Genomic DNA, 17555 nt, shown 5'->3' with positions numbered 1-17555 from the left:
TGCCTTGCTGTCTCTTCCAGGCAGGAATTTTTAGCTAATAGCTTCTTGGGCTTTTAGTGCTGCTTAATTGGCTGGAGATTGAGCCAATCTACATTAGCAATAAGCGGCTTTTGTTCTCTTTCTCAGGCTGTACTAGGTATTGGGAACCTGTAGCCATCTGATATTCTGCTGTTGTTCTATACAACCACTTATCTTATAGGAGAGTTAGGTGTTGATGCATGAAGGTGCAAGCAAAAAGAGCTAACTGTGAAAGGAGCCCACTGGGCTTCACTCAAAGAGACAAGTCAGAAAGGCCTCCTAACTTTACTTATACTGCTTCATAACCACTATGCCCAACATTTTAAATGGGCTGTGGAGGCCACAACGATTTAACTGCAGACCGAGAACATTATCATGTATTTTTTAGTTAGATCATACAGTGATCCAACATCATGTAGACGAGTGGTTTCCAAAATATGTTTCCCAAACCAGCAGCCTAACCATCACTTCTAAGCTTGTTAGAAATGTAAATCATGAACCCATCCCAACTGAATGAATAAAAACCTCTAGCTGGAGGAGACAGAGGCAAGGATGTATTTTGTTTGTTTGTTTATCTGTTTGTTTGTTTGTTTTGAGACGTTGTGGAGTCTCGCTCTGTCGCCCAGGCTGGAGTGCAGTGGCGCGATCTCGGCTCACTGCAAGCTCCGCCTCCAGGGTTCACGCCATTCTCCTGCCTCAGCCTCCTGAGTAGCTGGGACTACAGGCGCCAGCCACCACGCCTGGCTAATTTTTTGTATTTTTAGTAGAGACGGGGTTTCACCGTGAAGGATGTTTTAATATATGCTAAAGATAGAGATGCATTGATATAAAAATGGCTTTCTTAGCATTTCACTCTTCATTCAACAAGGATTTATTTTGTGTAAAGCACTTTTCTGAAAACCAGACAGTCAGTGATGAACAAGGTAGACATGGCTCTGCCTTTAGGAAGCTGAGCAAAATTTAGCAGTGGAAAAAATTGTTAAGCAATGACTTTTTCAATTAATGATTTCATTGCAATCGTGGTTATTGTGGTAAAAATAATGATTTTTGAGGTATTTGAGAGCATATGATGGGAAAACAAACAATATCTTTGGTATACCTTGGCATTGTGATGGTGTATATAAAATAAACACACAATTTCAGATAAAAACCATGAAAATACAATAAAATGACTTCATGTGATGCCAACGTAAACCAGGGGATGAGCTTTCATAGACAGCAAATTGAAGACGAGAAGACCTATGTAGAATTGTAATACTGGCTCCAAGACATTTCTCACACTTAAGCTTCTCTCACTTTAAATAATATTGAGTAATTCAGTGTAGCAGATATCAGAATCTATTCTAACATCAAGGGGTAATTTAACTCCTTCCTGTTGCTTCATGCAATGATTCTTAAATTGACTTGGCATTCACACATCGCAACAGAAATATAAGGATGCCAGGGTTTGGGGGTTAGCACAGGACATGTGCAAAGGCACAATGGGATAGAGCTAGATTCCATCATGGAGTGAGGTACAATCCCACTCCTGCAGTCCCCAGTGAGCACTCCACAATTCCATCCCATTAAGCTAAAGGAACTCTGTAGATGAGATAGATAAATAATAATGAACTGAAATAAATTGAAATGTACTTGCCAAATATATTTTTATAGATTCATTTTTTTTCTATGAACCCCTCAGTTCTTCAAACGTACTATTGAAAATAGTGAAAAGAAGAGTCTTTTTTTTTTTTCATCCTGATATTTTTCTCTTTTTAGAGGGAGTGGGAATTCCTTCAAAGCTGAAATTTCCTGTTCTTCCATATTACGAGGGACTTCCTCTCTTTTGTCATCCTCCTCTATTTAGATCAACATTTCATTTTCTGTTATGTTCTATTTGATTACATACTTTATGGTGCCAGTATAATATTTTAATCATTTTTAGTATGAATGAGTTAACACTGAATGTGTGTTGCTTAATCTACCATTTGGCAAGTTTTTAGAAAGAGTTGGAGTGGTGAAGATGAACTGTTTATAAGGGTGGATTCAGACCTGGATTATGAAATGGGATTGTGATGAATCCAAGGGATTTATTTTTTTTTATTAGGATTGCATTGACCTGGTGTCACCTCCTTTCGCCTCATAGCACATAACAAAATTTAAGTTAAATAATTACTGACACGATGCATCTCCTTCTCCTCCACTAAAGTATCAGCTGCACGATAATAGAGCTTATTTTACATTGCTTTATTCCAGAAATGCAGTACTCCTACAACAATGTTCTGACTCTAGAAAATGCTGGGTAAATACTAGCCGAATAATACCTTATCTTGGTTTCTTTGAGAAGTTGACCCTGAGGCAAGGATTCAAGCACAAATATGTAGAGGACTATGTGCTCACAAACAGGGTGTTCCCCATAAGTCCTGCTCTTGCAAACGAAGCAGGGCGTTCCCGACAAGTCCTGCTCTTGCAAATGAAGCAGGGCGTTCCCAATAAGTCCTGCTCTTGCAAACGAAGCAGGGCGTTGGGGGCCTGTTTATATGTAAACATCTTGAAAATCCAGAAAGTCAGGGAAAGGTCAGAAAAACAAAGATGTGTCTTGTGACTTGGCAACATTCCACAAACGACTGTATAAAATAACGTGGAGCCTGCCATTCGGGGCGGCCGCCATGTTTGTCTTGTCTTGTGTTGTCTTGTGTGTTCATTCCTTTGTTTAGGAAACACGCGGACCCCAACATCTGGCGCAGCGAGCAGGGTCTGTGGCTCCACGAGAGCAAGGAACCGGAGGGGGAACACCCCGGGCAGGTAAATAAAGAAAGGGGGACCCACGGGAAAATTATGGGGAATTCCACCTCTCTGGCCTCTGAATATTTGTGGTTACTGCAGGGACTGTTGATGTCTATAGGACTAAAAGTTAGTTAAGGAACATAAGACTTTGAAGTGATTGTTTGCCCATGTTGAACAACATTGTTATTGGTTTCAATATCAAACCAAAGTGCAGTTAAATCGAAAGGAATGGTTACAAGTGGTTAAAGTACTACGTCGAGCTCATGAGCGAGGGCAAATGATGCCTCTGACTTTGTGGACTTTGTGTGTAGTTCCATTACTCAGGCATTAGAGTTACTTGAAACTGACTCGGCATGGCGATACTGCCACAGGAGGTGAGGCATCTGAAGCTTTAGAGAGGAATGATCTTAGAGAGGAACATGTTTATGCCCCGGTTGTTGAGGACAAGGAATTGGAAAAAGAGCTAATGCCTCCTTCATCTGAAGGAAATTCTAATTTGCAGCACATTTTAGAGATGTTACAACAGTTGTTAAAATTGCAAGATACCGCTGCTCCTATTTCTCCTATCTCTCCGCCATGAGCCTTCCCTGTTACCTTCCCTTCTGCTAAAAGGATTTCCCTTTGCCTCCACCTCCAACCTCTTTGCCTATGTCAGGTCAGGTTTTCTCTGTGCCTCTTCCTCCTGTAGGAGAAAAAAAGGAATCGAAGGAAAAGGATGATTTCGAGGAATTAGATTTATTCCCAATAACACGGGCTGCTTTTGGCCCCAATGCTCAGTTCCCAAACGGTGGCCAGAATGTGACTTTTACAGCCCTACAATTTAAATTTTTGAAAGAAATGAAAGCTGCAATTTCTAATTATGGACCTCAATCACCGTTTGTCCTTGGCCTTCTCGATTCCTTCTCTTCAGAACATATGATGATTCCTATTGACTGGGAAACGTTGGGACAGGCTGTCCTTGATCGTTCGCAATGGCTTCAATTAAAAAGTTGGTGGTGGGAGGAAGCAAGAGTACAAGCTAGAAAAAATGCTACGCGAAATCCCCCAGGACCTACTGAAGAGCAGCTTACGGGTTCAGGACAATATGCCACTCTTAATGCTCAGGCAGGCCTAGATGATATTGCTCTCACTCAGATTAAAGCCTTGTTTTTAAAAGCGTGGACTAAGGTTGAAATAGCGGGTAAAACTTCTTTATCTTTTGTAAAGATCCTACAAGGAGCCACAGAGCCATATCCAGATTTTGTAGCCCATCTTCAAGATGCTGTATTAAAGACTATAGGTTCAGGCCCTGCTGCTAAAATTCTTTTGGATACTCTGGCTTTTGAGAGTGCTAATCCTGAGTGCCAAAAATTGCTGCGTCCTCTAAAAGCTAGTGGGGCTGATTTAGATGAATACATTCGGGCTTGTGCAGGTGTTGGAGGAACTATTTACAATGCTCAATTGTTTGCTGGGGCACTTTCTAAGGCTTTAAAAGGCAATTCTAAACAAGGTATATGCTATCAATGTGGGAAACCCGGTCATTTTAAAAAGGAATGCTGGAAAAAATTAGGCTTTTCTGCTCTAAAAGAAAAAAGGTTACCATCTAATATGTGTAAACGATGTGGCAAGGGTCGACATTGGACCAATGAATGCCGTTCAAAAACTGATAAAAGTGGGAATGTACTGTCACCCCTCTCGGGCAACGGAAGCCGGGGCCCGCAGGCTTGGGGCCCCAACAACTACAATGCAGGCCTACCCTAGTACCCAGTGAGCAGTGGCTTACAACATCAAGGAATGACCTCGAGTCCTCCTTAAAGACATCTTACCCTACCCCAGTTTCTCAGCTTTATGCTGCCACTAAGCAGAGTGCCGCTGCTGACCTAGCTATTGTCCAGCCTTATACTTTAACTCCTAATAGAGGAATATTTAAGTTGGCTACCGGAGTGTGTGGTCCTTTGCCAAAGGGACATGTAGGACTTTCACTAGGTTAAAGTAGCAACGCTATGCGGGGGTTAATGGTGGTCCCAGGAATAATTGATCCTGCTTTTACTGATGAAATCCTTATTATGGTACAAGTCTCACAACTTATGCGCCTAGAGGCAGGGGAATGTATTGCATAATTGCTTTTATTGCCTTTTTTTCCTTTCTTATCTGGAGATGTGTCTCGTCAAGGAGGTTTCAGTAGTACTGGGAAAACTGTTTTCTGGGAAACTTTAGTTTCTGATCAAAAATCTTTATGTTCATTGCAAATTAATGGGATACTTTTTGAGGGCTTAGTCGACACAGGAGCGGATGTATATAATAATGTTTGGCTCAATGGCCTGATCATTGGAAAAAGAAACAAGTATCGGTTACTCTATCCGGCCTAGGTACTGCTTCAATAGTCTACCAAACTGTCGAGCCCCTTAGCTGTGTAGGACCTGAAGGACAACAAGGAAAAGTGTTCTTTTATATTGTATTTGGGGCCGCAATCTTTTACAACAATTTGGTGCCTTTTTAAGCATTCCTCATATTTCTTCAGCTGCCAAAAATATGATGTTCAAAATGGGCTACAATCCTTTAAACTCTTAGCCACTGTCCACAAACCTCAAGCTTTACAATTGAAGTGGAAAACTACAACTCCTGTTCGGGTGGAACAGTGGCCATTATCTAAAGAAAGACTTAAGGCTTTAAAGAATTTAGTTAAGGAACAATTGGCCGAGGGGCATATTGAACCAAGTACTTCTGCACGGAATTCCCCTGTGTTTGTCTTGTCAAAAAAAAAAAAAAAAGAGAAAAATGTCACTTATTAACTGATCTTAGAGCTGTAAATACTTGTATTCAACCTATGGGGACTTTATCCCCTGTAGCATAAGAAGAATTGTCATTTGTAGAAAATAGAATTAGTGAAGCTCACCTTGATTATATTGCATCCAATCTTCCACTTTCGTTGTGTCTTTTTCATACTCCCCATTCGCCAAGGGCCGTTTTACACCAAGATAATAATATTCTGGAGTGGCTGTTTTTGGCTAATAAAGCCATTAAAAAAATTCACCCATATATTGATAAATTGGCTGAATTAATTATTAAAGGACGACATCGAGCTCGTCAGTTGCTTGGTGCTGACCCTGTAAAAATTATTACCCGATTATCTAATCAATACATTGAATCTCTGCTGGAAACTCATGAGGGTTGGCAAGTGGCTTGCACTGAGTATACTGGTTCTTTTTCTCAGCATTATCCTAGTAATAAATTGTTTGCTTTTCTGCAACAATATTCTTTACTGCCATATAATCCTATCTCTTACACTCCAGCTAAAGGTCCCACCTTTTTTACTGATGCTTCAAGCAATGGAAAGGCTGGATACTGGACTTCAGACAATTCAAAAATTTCTCACTATCCATTTGAATCAGCACAACAAGGAAAACTTTTTGCCATTCTTATAGTTCTACAAGACTGGCCTCAAACCCCTTGTAATATAGTTAGTGATTCCCAATATGCTGTATATGTAACTAAATATATTTCTCAGACTTCTTTACCATTATTTCCTCAAACTCCTTTACAAAAATTATTTTCTTTATTATTTGTAACTCTTACTTCCCGCACTGCCCCCCTTTTTATCACTCATATTCGTTCTCATTCAGCTTTGCCAGGACCTTTATCTTTTGGCAATAGTCAGATTGATTCTTTACTTATTGGCAGTGTCCAACGGGCTCAGGATGAGCACCAACTACATCATACTAATAGTTTAGGATTACAACGGCGATTTTCTATAACACGCCGTCAAGCCCGAGCTATTGTCACAGCCTGCCCATCTTGTGCTCCTATTATTGCACCTTTTTTAAGTCCAGGTATTAATCCTCGAGGCATTCAACAAAATCACATTTGGCAAATGGATGTAACTTATGTTCCTTCCTTTGGTCGTTTAAAATATGTTCATCATACTATTGATACGTGGTCACATTTCCAGTGGGCTACGCCATACCCTCTGAAAAGGCTGACTCTGTTATTACGCATTTACTTACTTGCTTTGCAGTTATGGGAGTCCCTGCTGAATTAAAAACTGATAATGCCCCTGCTTATTGCTCTTGCAAATTGGCTGCCTTCCTCTCTTTATACCATACTCATCATTCCACTGGTATTCCATTTAACAGTCAAGGTCAAGCAATTATTGAAAGAGCCAATGCTACCTTAAAATTACAACTTTTAAAGCAAAAAGGGGGAAATGGGCGAGATTCCCCAAAACATCAAATTCTGAAAGCCTTTTTTACTTTAAATTTTCTCAACCATTGGCGCCAATTACAGCAGTCTGCAGCGATGAAACATTTTCAACAGCCTTTAGAAAAGCCACAAAACAGTAATCTGTGGGTGTATTATCCTTCATTACAAGGGAAATATTTAAAAGGAAACGTTTTACAATGGGGCCGAGGCTATGCTCTTGTCCGTACAGGTGCCGGAGACGATTGGTTTCCATCTCGACGGTTGAAACAGTGCCATGGCAAAGAGAAGCCGATCCAAAGAGTTCCTGAAGGAATTCCAGGAGCCAAATCTGAGCGCTCAGAGAACATTCACCTTCGGAACTCGACGTGTGGAGCCCCCAACATGGGGACAACTGAAACAGTTAAGAAGCTGAAGGGGTTGTTCAACAAGCTGGGCAGCCCAAAACCCCACTGACTTTATTCCTGGCTATGCTGGCCGTAGTAAATTGTCAGGTAACAGCTGGAGAATTTACATACTGGGCTTATATTCCTTTTCCACCCTTATATCAAGGTGTGGCCTGGGGAGACAGAGAAGTCCCAGTATTTACTAATGATACTGCTTGGATGCCATTGCCTTTTTTAAACCAGGATCCTGAATTAGACACTGGCACAGTAAATAGTTCATATCAATTTGGGGTTGAAGGGTTACCTATATGTCTTGGGGGTAGTCCGCATTGTCTGCATCTTTCTCATGAGGCTTGGGCTGTTCGCTATAACCATAGTCATATCTCTGCCTTTACTATGATTGTTGTGGCTCAAAGTTTCAAGTATAATCATACTGCAGTACTTGATGAAACTCTGCCAAGTACATTATCTTTATGCCCTATCCCTGATGTGTCCGGAGGTGTTTCCCAACTAGAGTGGACTAAATGTAGAAGTAGTGGGCCACGATTGTTGTTAGAAGTAAAAGGGAAGAGTCGTAAATACCTTGTTACAGATTGGAATGTACATGATTTTCAGACTAAATTCAACCATGTCAACCTGCGTTGGCATATAGGTAATCACAACATCGCTGCAGATGGCAATGAAACTATTATTTGGCATGATGGTGGTCTATCACCCCCTATGCCACATTTGGCTAATACCTCACAAATACAAGGTCATATTTGGAAGTTGCTACCTGCTGGTAAACCAATGTTCACTTTCGTGGGAAACATGTCCTTAAATCTTACTAATATTGCTAACCCTTTCCATATATCTTTGCATCAAAATAGTTCTAGATATGTTATTGCATGTGTAAGGAAGCCTTACTTGTTGTTGACAGGAATTTTTAAATGGGATAATAATACAGGGGTAGTTAACTGTACAAACAATTGTACATTCTTAAGTTGTATAAATACTACTTGGTGGAATAATAATTGGAATGAGTCTCATTCCGATTTATATATACTAAGAGCCAGAAAAGAAACCTGGCTACCTGTAAACTTAACACGTACTTGGAGTGAATCTGCTGGGGTTACTCAAATTTACAAGGTTATGCAAGATCTTGTCCACCGCAGTCGGAGGATGGTTGGAATCGTCGTGACTGCGGTGATAGGACTTGTAGCAATTGCTTCCACTGCCGCTGTTGCTGGATTAGCTCTACACCAGAATATACAAAATGCAGAATTTGTGCAACAATGGCATGAACAATCACATTTGTTGTGGCAGCAACAACGAGACATAGATGCTCATTTGACTGAACGAGTAGATAATCTGGAACAAGTGGTTTCTTGGTTGGGAGATCAGCTAACAGTGTTGAATACCCGAGCTTTGTTGAAATGTGATTGGAACACTACCCAATTTTGTATTACTCCTGTTCCTTTTGACAGCACTGTACATAATTGGACTGAGATAAAGAGACTTTTAATTGGTCATAATAAACTTTCCCTAGAAATACAAGAATTAACACAGAACATTTCTGAAACATTTTGCAATCAGTTACCGTTGCTGACTGGTGCAGATTTGATGACTGGTATTGCACAAAGTTTGACGTCTTTGAACCCTATGAGTCCTGTAAAAACTTTGCTGACCTCTGTTTCTAGTAATGTATTGATTGTTGTTCTTGCCTTTGTCATTTTTCACAGTCTGCTGGAGACGGTGCCAAAGGGCAAACATCGAATCCCAGCGAGCCCAATAGGTAATGATGGTTTTAAAAGAAATTCAAACTTGTAAATAAGGAAAGGGGAAATGTAGAGGACTACGTGCTCACAAACAGGGTGTTCCCCATAAGTCCTGCTCTTGCAAACGAAGCAGGGCGTTGGGGGCCTGTTTATATGTAAACATCTTGAAAATCCAGAAAGTCAGGGAAAGGTCAGAAAAACAACGATGTGTCTTGTGACTTGGCAACATTCCACAAACGACTGTATAAAATAAAGCAGAGCGCGCCATTCGGGGCGGCCGCCATGTTTGTCTTGTCTTGTGTTGTCTTGTGTGTTCATTCCTTTGTTTAGGAAACACGCAGACCCCAACACAAATATTTCATTTGGGAGCTGAAGGAGACATCTACAGAAAATTTAGAGAATCAGAAAAGCAAAAAAAAAAGCACAGTTAATAGAGGATATGCTATTAAGACTGTACACTAGCCCCAGCACACACCAGTTCATTTTGCTCCATTAAGGAAAGACAAAGGTGGAGGCTCAGCTCCCCATTGGAACCGTTTGACACAACAATGAGGGTTCTGTGTTGAAGGAGAGGGCTAAAAAGTCCTGCCTCTAATTGCTTTGGTCATTCTCCTTGGTGCTAGGTGGTTTTGGGGGATTCCGTTCCCCACCAGCTCTCACTGACTACAAAGATGAAGGAAAGTAGGATGCTGTCTTCCCTGACTTGCACCCTTTGCCGCCGAGTGGGAGTGGAGATTCAGCTGGCCACTGGACTCTGCTGACACCGTACCCACTGACTGCTTCTGCCGAGTAGGAGAAGAGAGACCAGCTCCCAGCTCAGACCCAGGTACACTACCTTCACTTGCTGGGGAAACAGAGTGCTACCCACTTGCATTGAGCCAGAGATGGAAGGTTAGTTCATTGCTAGGCACCGTTATCACAAGGCAGAACAATTATAGCACCATTATCTGTTTTCCCCAGTTGCCTGTTGGTGGGGTGGGATATTGACAATTAAATCAGTCCTCCAGAAACCATGAGGGGTACAGGGTAGTTTTCCATAGGTGTTCTGCTTGACTAGGCCAATATTTTGCTGAAAAGGTTTTTTGCTCTCTTAGGCCATCCCTTCTCTGGACATTTAGCTAGACTTAATAGGCTTTCTTGGAGCTGCTTTTGCTAGGTTGACTGTTCTAGATTGAAGGCACCCAATATGAATATATGAGAGCTAATAAGTAAACCCAGGGAATTCACCACTGTGCTACTGTGTTATTTCTCAACATCCCTAGACACTCCTCCTTCTTTACCATTTTCCACTCTTCCAACTTCCTATGTTTTTTTTTGTTGTTGTTGTTGATGTTGTTTTGTTTTGTTGTTGTTGTGTGTGTGTGTGTGTGTGTGTGTGTGTGTTATGTCACAGGTTTTTTAGTTGTAAGTAGGAGGAACTGGGACAAATGGACTACTTCGTTTGGGCCAGAACCAACAATCCCCTTTGAAGCTCAAATGTTTATGGAAAACTTCAAGCATACGTTTCAATAAGTTTAACACTTGTCTTCTATTTACATTATTTATTCTCCTATATGGTTAGAGAGTTAGGTGAGTGGAAAAAAAAATTATCTCATTTTAAATGATGCCACTGGTGGAAGTTCCTATACATGTTTCACTTGCAATCTTCCTAGCTGGGATTTGTTTTTATGAGGGAAGATAAAGAAAAGATATTACAGCATATTTCACATGGTAAGTTTTTTTTTTGTTTTTTTTTATACTTTAAGTTCTAGGGTACATGTGCATAACGTGCAGGTTTGTTACATATGTATACTTGTGCCATGTTGCTGTGCCGCACCCATCAACTCATCAGCACCCATCAACTCGTCATTTACATCAGGTATAACTCCCAATGCAATCCCGCCCCCCTCCCCCCTCCCCATGATAGGCCCCGGTGTGTGATGTTCCCCTTCCCGAGTCCAAGTGATCTCATTGTTCAGTTCCCACCTATGAGTGAGAACATGCGGTGTTTGGTTTTCTGTTCTTGTGATAGTTTGCTAAGAATGATGGTTTCCAGCTGCATCCATGTCCCTACAAAGGATGCAAACTCATCCTTTTTGATGGCTGCATAGTATTCCATGGTGTATATGTGCCACATTTTCTTAATCCAGTCTGTCACTGATGGACATTTGGGTTGATTCCAAGTCTTTGCTATTGTGAATAGTGCCGCAATAAACATACGTGTGCATGTGTCTTTACAGCAGCATGATTTATAATCCTTTGGGTATATACCCAGTAATGGGATGGCTGGGTCATATGGTACATCTAGTTCTAGATCCTTGAGGAATCGCCACACTGTTTTCCATAATGGTTGAACTAGTTTACAATCCCACCAATAGTGTAAAAGTGTTCCTATTTCTCCACATCCTCTCCAGCACCTGTTGTTTCCTGACTTTTTAATGATCGCCATTCTAACTGGTGTGAGATGGTATCTCATTGTGGTTTTGATTTGCATTTCTCTGATGGCCAGTGATGATGAGCATTTTTTCATGTGTCTGTTGGCTGTATGAATGTCTTTTGAGAAATGTTTGTTCATATCCTTTGCCCACTTTTTGATGGGGTTGTTTGTTTTTTTCTTGTAAATTGGTTTGAGTCCTTTGTAGGTTCTGGATATTAGCCCTTTGTCAGATTAGACTGCAAAAATTTTCTCCCATTCTGTAGGTTGCCTGTTCACTCTGATGGTAGTTTCTTTTGCTGTGCAGAAGCTCTTTAGTTTAATGAGATCCCATTTGTCAATTTTGGCTTTTGCTGCTGTTGCTTTTGGTGTTTTAGACATGAAGTCTTTGCCTATGCCTATGTCCTGAATGCTACTACCTAGGTTTTCCTCTAGGATTTTTATGGTATTAGGTCTAACATTTAAGTCTCTAATCCATCTTGAATTAATTTTCGTATAAGGAGTAAGGAAAGGATCCGGTTTCAGCTTTCTACTTATGGCTAGCCAATTTTCCCAGCACCATTTATTAAATAGGGAATCCTTTACCCATATTTGTTTCTTTCAGGTTTGTCAAAGATCAGATGGCTGTAGATGTGTGGTATTATTTCTGAGGGCTCTGTTCTGTTCCATTGGTCCATATCTCTGTTGTGGTACCAGTACCATGCTGTTTTGGTTACTGTAGCCTTGTAGTATAGTTTGAAATCAGGTAGCATGATGCCTCCAGCTTTGTTCTTTTGACTTAGGATTGTCTTGGAGATGCGGGCTCTTTTTTGGTTCCATATGAACTTTAAAGCAGTTTTTTCCAATTCTGTGAAGAAACTCATTGGTAGCTTGATGGGGATGGCATTGAATCTATAAATTACTTTGGGCAGTATGGCCATTTTCACGATATTGATTCTTCCTATCCATAAGCATGGTATGTTCTTCCATTTGTTTGTGTCCTCTTTTATTTCACTGAGCAGTGGTTTGTAGTTCTCCTTGAAGAGGTCCTTTACATCCCTTGTAAGTTGGATTCCTAGGTATTTTATTCTCTTTGAAGCAATTGTGAATGGCAGTTCATTCATGATTTGGCTCTCTGTTTGTCGGTTACTGGTGTATAAGAATGCTTGTGATTTTTGCACATTAATTTTGTATCCTGAGACTTTGCTGAAGTTGCTTATCAGCTTAAGGAGATTTTGGGCTGAGACAATGGGGTTTTCTAAATACACAATCATGTCATCTGCAAAGAGGGACAATTTGACTTCTTCTTTTCCTAACTGAATACCCTTGATTTCTTTCTCTTGCCTGATTGCCCTAGCCAGAACTTCCAACACTATGTTGAATAGGAGTGGTGAGAGAGGGCATCCCTGTCTTGTGCCAGTTTTCAAAGAGAATGCGTCCAGTTTTTGCCCATTCAGTATGATATTGGCTGTGGGTTTGTCATAAATAGCTCTTATTATTTTGAGGTACGTTCCATCAATACCGAATTTATTGAGCGTTTTTAGCATGAAGGGCTGTTGAATTTTGTCAAAAGCCTTTTCTGCATCTATTGAGATAATCATGTGGTTCTTGTCTTTGGTTCTGTTTATATGCTGGATTATGTTTATTGATTTGCGAATGTTGAACCAGCCTTGCATCCCAGGGATGAAGCCCACTTGATCATGGTGGATAAGCTTGTTGATGTGCTGCTGAATCCGGTTTGCCAGTATTTTATTGAGGATTTTTGCATCGATGTTCATCAGGGATATTGGTCTAAAATTCTCTTTTTTTGTTGTGTCTCTGCCAGGCTTTGGTATCAGGATGATGTTGGCCTCATAAAATGAGTTAGGGAGGATTCCCTCTTTTTCTATTGATTGGAATAGTTTCAGAAGGAATGGTACCAGCTCCTCCTTGTACCTCTGGTAGAATTCAGCTGTGAATCCATCTGGTCCTGGACTTTTTTTGGTTGGTAGGCTATTAATTATTGCCTCAATTTCAGAGCCTGCTATTGGTCTATTCAGGGATTCAACTTCTTCCTGGTTTAGTCTTGGAAGAGTGTAAGTGTCCAGGAAATTATCCATTTCTTCTAGATTTTCTAGTTTATTTGCGTAGAGGTGTTTATAGTATTCTCTGATGGTAGTTTGTATTTCTGTGGGGTCAGTGGTGATATCCCCTTTATCATTTTTTATTGCGTCTATTTGATTCTTCTCTCTTTTCTTCTTTATTAGTCTTGCTAGCGGTCTGTCAATTTTGTTGATCTTTTCAAAAAACCAACTGCTGGATTCATTGATTTTTTGGAGGGTTTTTTGTGTCTCTATCTCCTTCAGTTCTGCTCTGATCTTAGTTATTTCTTGCCTTCTGCTAGCTTTCGAATGTGTTTGCTCTTGCTTCTCTAGTTCTTTTAATTGTGATGTTAGAGTGTCAATTTTAGATCTTTCCAGCTTTCTCTTGTGGGCATTTAGTGCTATAAATTTCCCTCTACACACTGCTTTAAATGTGTCCAGAGATTCTGGTATGTTGTATCTTTGTTCTCACTGGTTTCAAAGAACATCTTTATTTCTGCCTTCATTTCGTTGTGTACCCAGTAGTTATTCAGGAGCAGGTTATTCAGTTTCCATGTAGTTGAGCAGTTCTGATTGAGTTTCTTAGTCCTGAGTTCTAGTTTGATTGCACTGTGGTCTGAGAGACAGTTTGTTATAATTTCTGTTCTTGTACATTTGCTGAGGAGTGCTTTACTTCCAATTATGTGGTCAATTTTGGAATAAGTGCGATGTGGTGCTGAGAAGAATGTATATTCTGTTGATTTGGGGTGGAGAGTTCTATAGATGTCTATTAGGTTGCTTGCTGCAGAGATGAGTTCAATTCCTGGATATCCTTGTTAACTTTGTGTCTCGTTGATCTGTCTAATGTTGACAGTGGAGTGTTGAAGTCTCCCATTATTATTGTATGGGAGTCTAAGTCTCTTTGTTAGTCTCTAAGGACTTGCTTTATGAATCTGGGTGCTCCTGTATTGGGTGCATATATATTTAGGATAGTTAGCTCTTCCTGTTGAATTGATCCCTTTACCATTATGTAATGGCCTTCTTTGTCTCTTTTGATCTTTGATGGTTTAAAGTCTGTTTTATCAGAGACTAGTATTGCAACCCCTGCTTTTTTTTGTTCTCCATTTGCTTGGTAAATCTTCCTCCATCCCTTTATTTTGAGTCTATGTATGTCTCCGCGTGTGAGATGGGTCTCCTGAATATAGCAGACTGATGGGTCTTGACTCTTGATCCAGTTTGCCAGTCTGTGTCTTTTAATTGGAGCATTTAGTCCATTTACATTTAAGGTTAATATTGTTATTTGTGAACTTGATCCTGCCATTATGATATTAACTGGTTATTTTGCTCGTTAGTTGATGCAGTTTCTTCCTAGCCTCGATGGTCTTTACATTTTGGCATGTTTTTGCAATGCCTGGTACCAGTTGTTCCTTTCCATGTTTAGTGCTTCCTTCAGGGTCTCTTGTAAGGCAGGCCTAGTGGTGACAAAATCTCTAAGCATTTGCTTATCTGTAAAGGATTTTATTTCTCCTTCACTTATGAAACTTAGTTTGGCTGGATATGAAATTCTGGGTTTAAAATTCTTTTCTTTAAGAATGTTGAATATTGGCCCCCACTCTCTTCTGGCTTGTAGAGTTTCTGCCGAGAGGTCTGCTGTTAGTCTGATGGGCTTCCCTTTGTGGGTAACCCGACCTATCTCTCTGGCTGCCCTTAAGATTTTTTCCTTCATTTCAACTTTGGTGAATCTGGCAATTATGTGTCTTGGAGTTGCTCTTCTCGAGGAGTATCTTTGTGGCATTCTCTGTATTTCCTGGATTTGAATGTTGGCCTGCCCTACTAGGTTGGGGAAGTTCTCCTGGATGATATCCTGAAGAGTGTTTTCCAACTTGGTTCCATTTTCCCCCTCACTTTCAGGCACCCCAATCAGACGTAGATTTGGTCTTTTTACATAATCCCATACTTCTTGCAGGCTTTGTTCATTTCTTTTTCTTCTTTATTCTTTTGGTTTCTCTTCTCACTTCATTTTGTTCATTTGATCCTCAATCACTGATACTCTTTCTTCCAGTTGATCGAGTCGGTTACTGAAGCTTGTGCATTTGTCACGTATTTCTCGTGTCATGGTTTTCATCTCTTTCATTTCGTTTATGACCTTCTCTGCATTAATTACTCTAGCCATCAGTTCTTCCACTTATTTTTCAAGATTTTTAGTTTCTTTGCGCTGGGTACATAATTCCTCCTTTAGCTCTGAGAGGTTTGATGGACTGAAGCCTTCTTCTCTCATCTCGTCAAAGTCATTCTCCGTCCAGCTTTGATCCGTTGCTGGCGATGAGCTGCGCTCCTTTGCCGGGGGAGATGCGCTCTTATTTTTTGAATTTCCAGCTTTTCTGCCCTGCTTTTTCCCCATCTTTGTGGTTTTATCTGCCTCTGGTCTTTGATGATGATGGTGATGTACTGATGGGTTTTTGGTGTAGGTGTCCTTCCTGTTTGATAGTTTTCCTTCTAACAGTCAGGACCCTCAGCTGTAGGTCTGTTGGAGATTGCTTGAGGTCCACTCCAGACCCTATTTGCCTGGGTGTCAGCAGCAGAGGCTGCAGAAGATAGAATATTTCTGAACAGCGAGTGTACCTGTCTGATTCTTGCTTTGGAGGCTTCCTCTCAGGTGTGTACTCCGCCCTGTGAGGTGTGGGGTGTCAGACTGCCCCTAGTGGGGAATGTCTCCCAGTTAGGCTACTCAGGGGTCAGGGACCCACTTGAGCAGGGAGTCTGTCCCTTCTCAGATCTCAACCTCCGTGTTGGGAGATCCACTGCTGTCTTCAAAGCTGTCAGACAGAGTCGTTTGCGTCTGCAGAGGTTTCTGCTACTTTAATTGTTGTTTATGTGTGCCCTGTCCCCAGAGGTGGAGTCTAAGCTGCTGTGAGCTCCACCCAGTTCGAGCTCCCAGAGGCTTTGTTTACCTACTTAAGCCTCAGCAATGGGGGGCACCCCTCCCCCAGCCTCGCTGCTGCCTTGCGGTTAGATTGGAGACTGCTGTGCTAGCAATGAGGGAGGCTCCGTGGGCGTGGGACCCTCCCGGCCAGGTGTGGGATATGAGCTCCTGGTGTGCCTGTTTGCTTAAAGCACAGTATTGGGGTGGGAGTTACCTGATTTTCCAGGTGTTGTGTGTCTCAGTTCCCCAGGCTAGGAAAAGGGATTCCCTTCCCCCTTGCGCTTCCCAGGTGAGGGGATGCCTCACCCTGCTTCAGCTCTCACTGGTGGGGCTGCAGCAGCTGACCAGCACCCATTGTCTGGCACTCCCTAGTGAGATGAACCCAGTACCTCAGTTGAAAATGCAGAAATCACCGGTCTTCTGTGTCGCTCGCGCTGGAAGTTGGAGACTGGAGCTGTTCCTATTCGGCCGTCTTGCTCCGCCCCCTCCATGGTAAGTTTTTTAAACTGTTCTTAATATCTTTTCTCGGTCTCTGGATTCAGGGTACACACAGGTGCCATGTACTGTATTTTTCAGCCTCATTTATTTAGAAATTAATCTCACACTCAAAATCCAAAATCACTTTCTATTCCCAACTGCAGTGACCTAAAAAGTTTGCCTTAAATATGACTCCATAGACGTATTTATATTTAATCAAGTCTCTTTACTGACACTCCTGGCTACAGCTGCTGATTCTGCTGCTTACCAGGGCAGGAAGGACTTTGAGGAGAATATTATGGGACCTAGCTAATTCAAGGCATAAGCTTTAAAAAAAAAAAAAAACCACATCACACAGGGGTCAAATGATGATGATTTATCTATAGTATTATAGTTTCTAGTAATGTAGTATACAAAACAGAAATCTAAGAAAGAGGAAGAAATAAAAACAACCACAGTCACAAGAACACTGAAGAAAATGCATCCAGATTGTTTTAGTCTTGATTTTCTAAAGATGCTCTTATGAGTAAAACATTTATTTAGTTCTCTAATGGTTACAGGTAACATATGGAGTAATGCGTACCCAGTGTATTTGGGTTC

At 41.1% G+C, this 17555-nt stretch overlaps 1 long non-coding RNA gene across 1 annotated transcript; it reads left to right on the top strand.

Moving 5' to 3' along the window:
- Window positions 1-2588: 2588 nt before the first annotated feature.
- On the top strand, window positions 2589-9122 carry LOC144334553 (uncharacterized). The gene is made up of 3 exons (XR_013404514.1): window positions 2589-2802; window positions 7193-7362; window positions 9068-9122. It is a non-coding gene; the product is annotated as an uncharacterized LOC144334553 (long non-coding RNA).
- Window positions 9123-17555: the final 8433 nt, after the last annotated feature.

Source organism: Macaca mulatta, chromosome 14, assembly GCF_049350105.2.
Source record: "Macaca mulatta isolate MMU2019108-1 chromosome 14, T2T-MMU8v2.0, whole genome shotgun sequence".
Lineage (NCBI taxonomy): Eukaryota > Metazoa > Chordata > Mammalia > Primates > Cercopithecidae > Macaca > Macaca mulatta.
This window is presented reverse-complemented; position numbering and strand designations above follow the sequence as displayed.